The sequence below is a fragment of the Mobula birostris genome, chromosome 12 (assembly GCF_030028105.1).
Source record: "Mobula birostris isolate sMobBir1 chromosome 12, sMobBir1.hap1, whole genome shotgun sequence".
NCBI lineage: Eukaryota > Metazoa > Chordata > Chondrichthyes > Myliobatiformes > Myliobatidae > Mobula > Mobula birostris.
The window spans coordinates 64,600,262-64,614,188 of record NC_092381.1 but is presented as its reverse complement, the minus strand read 5'-3'; positions in this window follow the sequence as shown (position 1 = coordinate 64,614,188).

Below are 13,927 nucleotides of genomic sequence, written 5' to 3'. Positions count from 1 at the left end.
GCAGGCACATGGGAACTCTACCACACACAGGTTTCCCTCGGAGTCACATGGGAACTCTACCACGCACAGGTTTCCCTCCGAGTCACATGGGCACTCTACCACACACTGGTTTCCCTCCAAGGACTGCAGGCACATGGGAACTCTACCACACACAGGTTTCCCTCCAAGTCACGTGGGAACTCTACCACACACAGGTCTCCCTCCGAGTCACATGGGAACTCTACCACACACAGGTTTCCCTCCGAGTCACGTGGGAACTCTACCACACACAGGTTTCCCTCTGAGTCACATGGGAACTCCACCACACACAGGTTTCCCTGCGAGTCACGTGGGAACTCTACCACACACAGGTTTCCCTTCAAGGACTGCAGGCACATGGGAACTCTACTACACACAGGTTTCCCTCCGAGTCACATGGGAACTCTACCACACACAGGTTTCCCTCCAACTCACATGGGAACTCTACCACACACAGGTTTCCCTGCGAATCACGTGGCAACTCTACCACACACAGGTTTCCCTCCAAGTCACATGGGAAATCTACCACACACAGGTTTCCCTCCAACGACTGCAGGCACGTGGGAACTCTACCACACACAGGTTTCCCTCCGAGTCACATGGGAACTCTACCACACACAGGTTTCCCTCCGAGTCACGTGGGAATTCTACAACACACAGGTTTCCCTCTAAGGACTGCAGGCACATGGGAACTCTACCACGCACAGGTTTCCCTCCGAGTCACATGGGAACTCTACCACACACAGGTTTCCCTCCGAGTCACAGGGGAACTCTATCACACACAGGTTTCCCTCCAAGGACTGCAGGCACATGGGAATTCTACCACACACAGGTTTCTCTCCAAATCACATGGGAACTCTACCACAGACAGGTTTCCCTCCGAGTCACGTGGGAACTCTACAACACACAGGTTTCCCTCTAAGGACTGCAGGCACATGGGAACTCTACCACACACAGGTTTTCCTCCGAGTCACATGGGAACTCTACCACACACAGGTTTCCCTCCAAGTCACAGGGAAACTCTACCACACACAGGTTTCCCTCCAAGGACTGCAGGCACATGGTAACTCTACCACACACAGGTTTTCCTTCGAGTCACATGGGAACTCTACCACACCAGGTTTCCCTCCGAGTCACATGGGAACTCTACCATACACAGGTTTCCCTCAGAGTCACATGGGAACTCTACCACACACTGGTTTCCCTCCAAGGACTGCAGGCACATGGGAACTCTACCACACACAGGTTTCCCTCCGAGTCACATGGGAACTCTATCACACACAGGTTTCCCTCCAAGGACTGCAGGCACATGGGAACTCTACCACACACAGGTTTCCCTCGGAGTCACATGGGAACTCTACCACGCACAGGTTTCCCTCCGAGTCACATGGGCACTCTACCACACACTGGTTTCCCTCCAAGGACTGCAGGCACGTGGGAACTCTACCACACACAGGTCTCCCTCCGAGTCACATGGGAACTCCACCACACACAGGTTTCCCTCCGAGTCACATGGGAACTCAACCACACACAGGTTTCCCTCCGAGTCACGTGGGAACTCTACCATACTCAGGTTTCCCTCTGAGTCACATAGGAACTCTACCACGCACAGGTTTCCCTCCGAGTCACATGGGAACTCTACCACACACAGGTTTCCCTGCGAGTCACATGGGAACTCTACCACACACAGGTTTCCCTCCAAGGACTGCAGGCACATGGGAACTCTACCACACACAGGTTTCCCTCGGAGTCACATGGGAACTCTACCACGCACAGGTTTCCCTCCGAGTCAAATGGGCACTCTACCACACACTGGTTTCCCTCCAAGGACTGCAGGCACGTGGGAACTCTACCACACACAGGTCTCCCTCCGAGTCACATGGGAACTCCACCACACACAGGTTTCCCTCCGAGTCACGTGGGAACTCTACCACACACAGGTTTCCCTCTGAGTCACATGGGAACTCCACCACACACAGGTTTCCCTGCGAGTCACGTGGGAACTCTACCACACACAGGTTTCCCTTCAAGGACTGCAGGCACATGGGAACTCTACTACACACAGGTTTCCCTCCGAGTCACATGGGAACTCTACCACACACAGGTTTCCCTCCAACTCACATGGGAACTCTACCACACACAGGTTTCCCTGCGAATCACATGGCAACTCTACCACACACAGGTTTCCCTCCAAGTCACATGGGAAATCTACCACACACAGGTTTCCCTCCAACGACTGCAGGCACGTGGGAACTCTACCACACACAGGTTTCCCTCCGAGTCACATGGGAACTCTACCACACACAGGTTTCCCTCTAAGGACTGCACGTACATGGGAACTCTACTACACACAGGTTTCCCTCGAAGTCAAATGCGAACTCTACCACACACAGGTTTCTCTCCCAGTCACATGGGAACTCTACCACACACAGATTTCCCTCCGAGTCACATGGGAACTCTACCACACACAGGTTTCCCTCCGAGTCACGTGGGAACTCTACCACACACAGGTTTCCCTCAAGGACTGCAGGCACATGGGAACTCTACTACACAGAGGTTTCCCTCCGAGTCACATGAGAACTCTCCCACACACAGGTTTCCCTCCGAGTCACAGGAGAACTCTACCACACACAGGCTTCCCTCCGAGTCACATGGGAACTTTACCACACACAGGTTTCCCTCCGAGTCACAGGGGAACTCTACCACACACAGGTTTCCCTCCAAGGACTGCAGGCACATGGGAATTCTACCACACACAGGTTTCTCTCCAAATCACATGGGAACTCTACCACAGACAGGTTTCCCTCCGAGTCACGTGGGAACTCTACAACACACAGGTTTCCCTCTAAGGACTGCAGGCACATGGGAACTCTACCACACACAGGTTTTCCTCCGAGTCACATGGGAACTCTACCACACACAGGTTTCCCTCCAAGTCACAGGGAAACTCTACCACACACAGGTTTCCCTCCAAGGACTGCAGGCACATGGCAACTCTACCACACACAGGTTTTCCTTCGAGTCACATGGGAACTCTACCACACACAGGTTTCCCTCCGAGTCACATGGGAACTCTACCACACTCTGGTTTCCCTCCAAGGACTGCAGGCACATGGGAACTCTACCACACACAGGTTTCCCTCCGAGTCACATGGGAACTCTATCACACACAGGTTTCCCTCCAAGGACTGCAGGCACATGGGAACTCTACCACACACAGGTTTCTCTCCCAGTCACATGGGAACTCTACCACACACAGGTTTCCCTCCCAGTCACATGGGAACTCAACCACACACAGGTTTCCCTCCGAGTCACGTGGGAACTCTACCATACTCAGGTTTCCCTCTGAGTCACATAGGAACTCTACCACGCACAGGTTTCCCTCCGAGTCACATGGGAACTCTACCACACACAGGTTTCCCTGCGAGTCACATGGGAACTCTACCACACACAGGTTTCCCTCCAAGGACTGCAGGCACATGGGAACTCTACCACACACAGGTTTCCCTCCAAGTCACGTGGGAACTCTACCACACACAGGTCTCCCTCCGAGTCACATGGGAACTCTACCACACACAGGTTTCCCTCCGAGTCACATGGGAACTCTACCACACACAGGTTTCCCTCGAAGTCATATGCGAACTCTACCACACACAGGTTTCTCTCCCAGTCACATGGGAACTCTACCACACACAGGTTTCCCTCCGAGTCACATGGGAACTTTACCACACACAGGTTTCCCTCAGAGTCACGTGGGAACTCTACCAACACAGGTTTCCCTCCGAGTCACATGAGAACTCTCCCACACACAGGTTTCGCTCCAAGTTACATGGGAACTCTACCACACACAGGTTTCCCTCCAACTCACATGGGAACTCTACCATGCAAAGGTTTCCCACCGAGTCACATGAGAACTCTACCACACACAGGTTTCCCTCCGAGTCACATGGGAACTCTACCACACACAGGTTTCCCTGCGAGTCACATGGGAACTCTACCACACACAGGTTTCCCTCCAAGGACTGCAGGCACATGGGAACTCTACCACACACAGGTTTCCCTCCGAGTCACATGAGAACTCTACCACACACTGGTTTCCCTCCAAGGACTGCAGGCACATGGGAACTCTACCACACACAGGTTTCTCTCCCAGTCACATGGGAACTCAACCACACACATGCTACCCTCAGAGTCACTTGGGAACTCTACCACACACAAGTTTCCCTCTGAGTCACATAGGAACTCTACCACACACAGGTTTCCCTGCGAGTCACATGGGAACTCTACCACACACAGGTTTCCCTCCAAGGACTGCAGGCACATGGGAACTCTACCACACACAGGTTTCCCTGCGAGTCACGTGGGAACTCTACAACACACAGGTTTCCCTCTAAGGACTGCAGGCACATGGGAACTCTACCACGCACAGGTTTCCCTCCGAGTCACATGGGAACTCTACCACACACAGGTTTCCCTCCGAGTCACAGGGGAACTCTATCACACACAGGTTTCCCTCCAAGGACTGCAGGCACATGGGAATTCTACCACACACAGGTTTCTCTCCAAATCACATGGGAACTCTACCACAGACAGGTTTCCCTCCGAGTCACGTGGGAACTCTACAACACACAGGTTTCCCTCTAAGGACTGCAGGCACATGGGAACTCTACCACACACAGGTTTTCCTCCGAGTCACATGGGAACTCTACCACACACAGGTTTCCCTCCAAGTCACAGGGAAACTCTACCACACACAGGTTTCCCTCCAAGGACTGCAGGCACATGGTAACTCTACCACACACAGGTTTTCCTTCGAGTCACATGGGAACTCTACCATACACAGGTTTCCCTCAGAGTCACATGGGAACTCTACCACACACTGGTTTCCCTCCAAGGACTGCAGGCACATGGGAACTCTACCACACACAGGTTTCCCTCCGAGTCACATGGGAACTCTATCACACACAGGTTTCCCTCCAAGGACTGCAGGCACATGGGAACTCTACCACACACAGGTTTCCCTCGGAGTCACATGGGAACTCTACCACGCACAGGTTTCCCTCCGAGTCACATGGGCACTCTACCACACACTGGTTTCCCTCCAAGGACTGCAGGCACGTGGGAACTCTACCACACACAGGTCTCCCTCCGAGTCACATGGGAACTCCACCACACACAGGTTTCCCTCCGAGTCACATGGGAACTCAACCACACACAGGTTTCCCTCCGAGTCACGTGGGAACTCTACCATACTCAGGTTTCCCTCTGAGTCACATAGGAACTCTACCACGCACAGGTTTCCCTCCGAGTCACATGGGAACTCTACCACACACAGGTTTCCCTGCGAGTCACATGGGAACTCTACCACACACAGGTTTCCCTCCAAGGACTGCAGGCACATGGGAACTCTACCACACACAGGTTTCCCTCGGAGTCACATGGGAACTCTACCACGCACAGGTTTCCCTCCGAGTCACATGGGCACTCTACCACACACTGGTTTCCCTCCAAGGACTGCAGGCACGTGGGAACTCTACCACACACAGGTCTCCCTCCGAGTCACATGGGAACTCCACCACACACAGGTTTCCCTCCGAGTCACGTGGGAACTCTACCACACACAGGTTTCCCTCTGAGTCACATGGGAACTCCACCACACACAGGTTTCCCTGCGAGTCACGTGGGAACTCTACCACACACAGGTTTCCCTTCAAGGACTGCAGGCACATGGGAACTCTACTACACACAGGTTTCCCTCCGAGTCACATGGGAACTCTACCACACACAGGTTTCCCTCCAACTCACATGGGAACTCTACCACACACAGGTTTCCCTGCGAATCACATGGCAACTCTACCACACACAGGTTTCCCTCCAAGTCACATGGGAAATCTACCACACACAGGTTTCCCTCCAACGACTGCAGGCACGTGGGAACTCTACCACACACAGGTTTCCCTCCGAGTCACATGGGAACTCTACCACACACAGGTTTCCCTCTAAGGACTGCAGGTACATGGGAACTCTACTACACACAGGTTTCCCTCGAAGTCAAATGCGAACTCTACCACACACAGGTTTCTCTCCCAGTCACATGGGAACTCTACCACACACAGATTTCCCTCCGAGTCACATGGGAACTCTACCACACACAGGTTTCCCTCCGAGTCACGTGGGAACTCTACCACACACAGGTTTCCCTCAAGGACTGCAGGCACATGGGAACTCTACTACACAGAGGTTTCCCTCCGAGTCACATGAGAACTCTCCCACACACAGGTTTCCCTCCGAGTCACAGGAGAACTCTACCACACCCAGGCTTCCCTCCGAGTCACATGGGAACTTTACCACACACAGGTTTCCCTCCGAGTCACAGGGGAACTCTACCACACACAGGTTTCCCTCCAAGGACTGCAGGCACATGGGAATTCTACCACACACAGGTTTCTCTCCAAATCACATGGGAACTCTACCACAGACAGGTTTCCCTCCGAGTCACGTGGGAACTCTACAACACACAGGTTTCCCTCTAAGGACTGCAGGCACATGGGAACTCTACCACACACAGGTTTTCCTCCGAGTCACATGGGAACTCTACCACACACAGGTTTCCCTCCAACTCACATGGGAACTCTACCACACACAGGTTTCCCTGCGAATCACATGGCAACTCTACCACACACAGGTTTCCCTCCAAGTCACATGGGAAATCTACCACACACAGGTTTCCCTCCAACGACTGCAGGCACGTGGGAACTCTACCACACACAGGTTTCCCTCCGAGTCACATGGGAACTCTACCACACACAGGTTTCCCTCTAAGGACTGCAGGTACATGGGAACTCTACTACACACAGGTTTCCCTCGAAGTCAAATGCGAACTCTACCACACACAGGTTTCTCTCCCAGTCACATGGGAACTCTACCACACACAGATTTCCCTCCGAGTCACATGGGAACTCTACCACACACAGGTTTCCCTCCGAGTCACGTGGGAACTCTACCACACACAGGTTTCCCTCAAGGACTGCAGGCACATGGGAACTCTACTACACAGAGGTTTCCCTCCGAGTCACATGAGAACTCTCCCACACACAGGTTTCCCTCCGAGTCACAGGAGAACTCTACCACACACAGGCTTCCCTCCGAGTCACATGGGAACTTTACCACACACAGGTTTCCCTCCGAGTCACAGGGGAACTCTACCACACACAGGTTTCCCTCCAAGGACTGCAGGCACATGGGAATTCTACCACACACAGGTTTCTCTCCAAATCACATGGGAACTCTACCACAGACAGGTTTCCCTCCGAGTCACGTGGGAACTCTACAACACACAGGTTTCCCTCTAAGGACTGCAGGCACATGGGAACTCTACCACACACAGGTTTTCCTCCGAGTCACATGGGAACTCTACCACACACAGGTTTCCCTCCAAGTCACAGGGAAACTCTACCACACACAGGTTTCCCTCCAAGGACTGCAGGCACATGGTAACTCTACCACACACAGGTTTTCCTTCGAGTCACATGGGAACTCTACCACACCAGGTTTCCCTCCGAGTCACATGGGAACTCTACCATACACAGGTTTCCCTCAGAGTCACATGGGAACTCTACCACACACTGGTTTCCCTCCAAGGACTGCAGGCACATGGGAACTCTACCACACACAGGTTTCCCTCCGAGTCACATGGGAACTCTATCACACACAGGTTTCCCTCCAAGGACTGCAGGCACATGGGAACTCTACCACACACAGGTTTCCCTCGGAGTCACATGGGAACTCTACCACGCACAGGTTTCCCTCCGAGTCACATGGGCACTCTACCACACACTGGTTTCCCTCCAAGGACTGCAGGCACGTGGGAACTCTACCACACACAGGTCTCCCTCCGAGTCACATGGGAACTCCACCACACACAGGTTTCCCTCCGAGTCACATGGGAACTCAACCACACACAGGTTTCCCTCCGAGTCACGTGGGAACTCTACCATACTCAGGTTTCCCTCTGAGTCACATAGGAACTCTACCACGCACAGGTTTCCCTCCGAGTCACATGGGAACTCTACCACACACAGGTTTCCCTGCGAGTCACATGGGAACTCTACCACACACAGGTTTCCCTCCAAGGACTGCAGGCACATGGGAACTCTACCACACACAGGTTTCCCTCGGAGTCACATGGGAACTCTACCACGCACAGGTTTCCCTCCGAGTCACATGGGCACTCTACCACACACTGGTTTCCCTCCAAGGACTGCAGGCACGTGGGAACTCTACCACAAACAGGTCTCCCTCCGAGTCACATGGGAACTCCACCACACACAGGTTTCCCTCCGAGTCACGTGGGAACTCTACCACACACAGGTTTCCCTCTGAGTCACATGGGAACTCCACCACACACAGGTTTCCCTGCGAGTCACGTGGGAACTCTACCACACACAGGTTTCCCTTCAAGGACTGCAGGCACATGGGAACTCTACTACACACAGGTTTCCCTCCGAGTCACATGGGAACTCTACCACACACAGGTTTCCCTCCAACTCACATGGGAACTCTACCACACACAGGTTTCCCTGCGAATCACATGGCAACTCTACCACACACAGGTTTCCCTCCAAGTCACATGGGAAATCTACCACACACAGGTTTCCCTCCAACGACTGCAGGCACGTGGGAACTCTACCACACACAGGTTTCCCTCCGAGTCACATGGGAACTCTACCACACACAGGTTTCCCTCTAAGGACTGCAGGTACATGGGAACTCTACTACACACAGGTTTCCCTCGAAGTCAAATGCGAACTCTACCACACACAGGTTTCTCTCCCAGTCACATGGGAACTCTACCACACACAGATTTCCCTCCGAGTCACATGGGAACTCTACCACACACAGGTTTCCCTCCGAGTCACGTGGGAACTCTACCACACACAGGTTTCCCTCAAGGACTGCAGGCACATGGGAACTCTACTACACAGAGGTTTCCCTCCGAGTCACATGAGAACTCTCCCACACACAGGTTTCCCTCCGAGTCACAGGAGAACTCTACCACACACAGGCTTCCCTCCGAGTCACATGGGAACTTTACCACACACAGGTTTCCCTCCGAGTCACAGGGGAACTCTACCACACACAGGTTTCCCTCCAAGGACTGCAGGCACATGGGAATTCTACCACACACAGGTTTCTCTCCAAATCACATGGGAACTCTACCACAGACAGGTTTCCCTCCGAGTCACGTGGGAACTCTACAACACACAGGTTTCCCTCTAAGGACTGCAGGCACATGGGAACTCTACCACACACAGGTTTTCCTCCGAGTCACATGGGAACTCTACCACACACAGGTTTCCCTCCAAGTCACAGGGAAACTCTACCACACACAGGTTTCCCTCCAAGGACTGCAGGCATATGGTAACTCTACCACACACAGGTTTTCCTTCGAGTCACATGGGAACTCTACCACACACAGGTTTCCCTCCGAGTCACATGGGAACTCTACCACACTCTGGTTTCCCTCCAAGGACTGCAGGCACATGGGAACTCTACCACACACAGGTTTCCCTCCGAGTCACATGGGAACTCTATCACACACAGGTTTCCCTCCAAGGACTGCAGGCACATGGGAACTCTACCACACACAGGTTTCTCTCCCAGTCACATGGGAACTCTACCACACACAGGTTTCCCTCCCAGTCACATGGGAACTCAACCACACACAGGTTTCCCTCCGAGTCACGTGGGAACTCTACCATACTCAGGTTTCCCTCTGAGTCACATAGGAACTCTACCACGCACAGGTTTCCCTCCGAGTCACATGGGAACTCTACCACACACAGGTTTCCCTGCGAGTCACATGGGAACTCTACCACACACAGGTTTCCCTCCAAGGACTGCAGGCACATGGGAACTCTAACACACACAGGTTTCCCTCGGAGTCACATGGGAACTCTACCACGCACAGGTTTCCCTCCGAGTCACATGGGCACTCTACCACACACTGGTTTCCCTCCAAGGACTGCAGGCACATGGGAACTCTACCACACACAGGTTTCCCTCCAAGTCACGTGGGAACTCTACCACACACAGGTCTCCCTCCGAGTCACATGGGAACTCTACCACACACAGGTTTCCCTCCGAGTCACATGGGAACTCTACCACACACAGGTTTCCCTCGAAGTCATATGCGAACTCTACCACACACAGGTTTCTCTCCCAGTCACATGGGAACTCTACCACACACAGGTTTCCCTCCGAGTCACATGGGAACTTTACCACACACAGGTTTCCCTCAGAGTCACGTGGGAACTCTACCACACACAGGTTTCCCTTCAAGGACTGCAGGCACATGGGAACTCTACTGCACACAGGTTTCCCTCCGAGTCACGTGGAAACTCTACCAACACAGGTTTCCCTCCGAGTCACATGAGAACTCTCCCACACACAGGTTTCGCTCCAAGTTACATGGGAACTCTACCACACACAGGTTTCCCTCCAACTCACATGGGAACTCTACCACACACAGGTTTCCCTGCGAGTCACATGGGAACTCTACCACACACAGGTTTCCCTCCAAGGACTGCAGGCACATGGGAACTCTACCACACACAGGTTTCCCTCCGAGTCACATGAGAACTCTACCACACACTGGTTTCCCTCCAAGGACTGCAGGCACATGGGAACTCTACCACACACAGGTTTCTCTCCCAGTCACATGGAAACTCAACCACACACATGCTACCCTCAGAGTCACTTGGGAACTCTACCACACACAAGTTTCCCTCTGAGTCACATAGGAACTCTACCACACACAGGTTTCCCTGCGAGTCACATGGGAACTCTACCACACACAGGTTTCCCTCCAAGGACTGCAGGCACATGGGAACTCTACCACACACAGGTTTCTCTCCCAGTCACATGGGAACTCAACCACACACAGGCTACCCTCAGAGTCACTTGGGAACTCTACCACACACACAGGTTTCCCTCCGAGTCACATGGGAACTCTACCACACACAGGTTTCCCTCCGAGTCACGTGGGAACTCTACCACACACAGGTTTCCCTTCAAGGACTGCAGGCACATGGGAACTGTACTACACACAGGTTTCCCTCCGAGTCACGTGGAAACTCTACCACACACAGGTTTCCCTCTAAGTCATATGGGAACTCTACCACACATAGGTTTCCCTCCAACTCACATGGGAACTCTACCATGCACAGGTTTCCCTCCGAGTCACATGGGAACTCTACCACACACAGGTTTCCCTCCGAGTCACATGGGAACTCTACCATACACAGGTTTCCCTCAGAGTCACATGGGAACTCTACCACACACTGGTTTCCCTCCAAGGACTGCAGGCACATGGGAACTCTACCACACACAGGTTTCCCTCCGAGTCACATGGGAACTCTATCACACACAGGTTTCCCTCCAAGGACTGCAGGCACATGGGAACTCTACCACACACAGGTTTCTCTCCCAGTCACATGGGAACTCAACCACACACAGGTTTCCCTCCCAGTCACATGGGAACTCAACCACACACAGGTTTCCCTCCGAGTCACGTGGGAACTCTACCATACTCAGGTTTCCCTCTGAGTCACATAGGAACTCTACCACGCACAGGTTTCCCTCCGAGTCACATGGGAACTCTACCACACACAGGTTTCCCTGCGAGTCACATGGGAACTCTACCACACACAGGTTTCCCTCCAAGGACTGCAGGCACATGGGAACTCTACCACACACAGGTTTCCCTCGGAGTCACATGGGAACTCTACCACGCACAGGTTTCCCTCCGAGTCACATGGGCACTCTACCACACACTGGTTTCCCTCCAAGGACTGCAGGCACATGGGAACTCTACCACACACAGGTTTCCCTCCAAGTCACGTGGGAACTCTACCACACACAGGTCTCCCTCCGAGTCACATGGGAACTCTACCACACACAGGTTTCCCTCCGAGTCACATGGGAACTCTACCACACACAGGTTTCCCTCGAAGTCATATGCGAACTCTACCACACACAGGTTTCTCTCCCAGTCACATGGGAACTCTACCACACACAGGTTTCCCTCCGAGTCACATGGGAACTTTACCACACACAGGTTTCCCTCAGAGTCACGTGGGAACTCTACCACACACAGGTTTCCCTTCAAGGACTGCAGGCACATGGGAACTCTACTACACACAGGTTTTCCTCCCAGTCACATGGGAACTCTACCACACACAAGTTTCCCTCCAAGGACTGCAGGCACATGGGAATTCTACCACACACAGGTTTCTCTGCCAGTCACATGGGAAATCTACCACACACAGGTTTCCCTCCGAGTCACATGGGAACTCTACCATACACAGGTTTCCCTCAGAGTCACATGGGAACTCTACCACACACTGGTTTCCCTCCAAGGACTGCAGGCACATGGGAACTCTACCACACACAGGTTTCCCTCGGAGTCACATGGGAACTCTACCACGCACAGGTTTCCCTCCGAGTCACATGGGAACTCTACCACACACAGGTTTCCCTCCGAGTCACATGGGAACTCCACCACACACAGGTTTCCCTCGAAGTCAAATGCGAACTCCACCACACACAGGTTTCTCTCCCAGTCACATGGGAACTCTACCACACACGGGTTTCCCTCTGAGTCACATGGGAACTCCACCACACACAGGTTTCCCTGCGAGTCACGTGGGAACTCTACCACACACAGGTTTCCCTTCAAGGACTGCAGGCACATGGGAACTCTACTACACACAGGTTTCCCTCCGAGTCACATGGGAACTCTACCACACACAGGTTTCCCTGCGAGTCACATGGCAACTCTACCACACACAGGTTTCCCTCCAAGTCACATGGGAAATCTACCACACACAGGTTTCCCTCCAACGACTGCAGGCACGTGGGAACTCTACCACACACAGGTTTCCCTCCGAGTCACATGGGAACTCTACCACACACAGGTTTCCCTCTAAGGACTGCAGGTACATGGGAACTCTACCACACACAGGTTTCCGTCGAAGTCAAATGCGAACTCTACCACACACAGGTTTCTCTCCCAGTCACATGGGAACTCTACCACACACAGATTTCCCTCCGAGTCACATGGGAACTCTACCACACACAGGTTTCCCTCCGAGTCACGTGGGAACTCTACCACACACACGTTTCCCTCCGAGTCACAGGGGAACTCTACCACACACAGGTTTCCCTCCAAGGACTGCAGGCACATGGGAATTCTACCACACACAGGTTTCTCTCCAAATCACATGGGAACTCTACCACAGACAGGTTTCCCTCCGAGTCACGTGGGAACTCTACAACACACAGGTTTCCCTCTAAGGACTGCAGGCACATGGGAACTCTACCACACACAGGTTTTCCTCCGAGTCACATGGGAACTCTACCACACACAGGTTTCCCTCCAAGTCACAGGGAAACTCTACCACACACAGGTTTCCCTCCAAGGACTGCAGGCACATGGTAACTCTACCACACACAGGTTTTCCTTCGAGTCACATGGGAACTCTACCACACACAGGTTTCCCTCCGAGTCACATGGGAACTCTACCACACACTGGTTTCCCTCCAAGGACTGCAGGCACATGGGAACTCTACCACACACAGGTTTCCCTCCGAGTCACATGGGAACTCTATCACACACAGGTTTCCCTCCAAGGACTGCAGGCACATGGGAACTCTACCACACACAGGTTTCTCTCCCAGTCACATGGGAACTCTACCACACACAGGTTTCCCTCCCAGTCACATGGGAACTCAACCACACACAGGTTTCCCTCCGAGTCACGTGGGAACTCTACCATACTCAGGTTTCCCTCTGAGTCACATAGGAACTCTACCACGCACAGGTTTCCCTCCGAGTCACATGGGAACT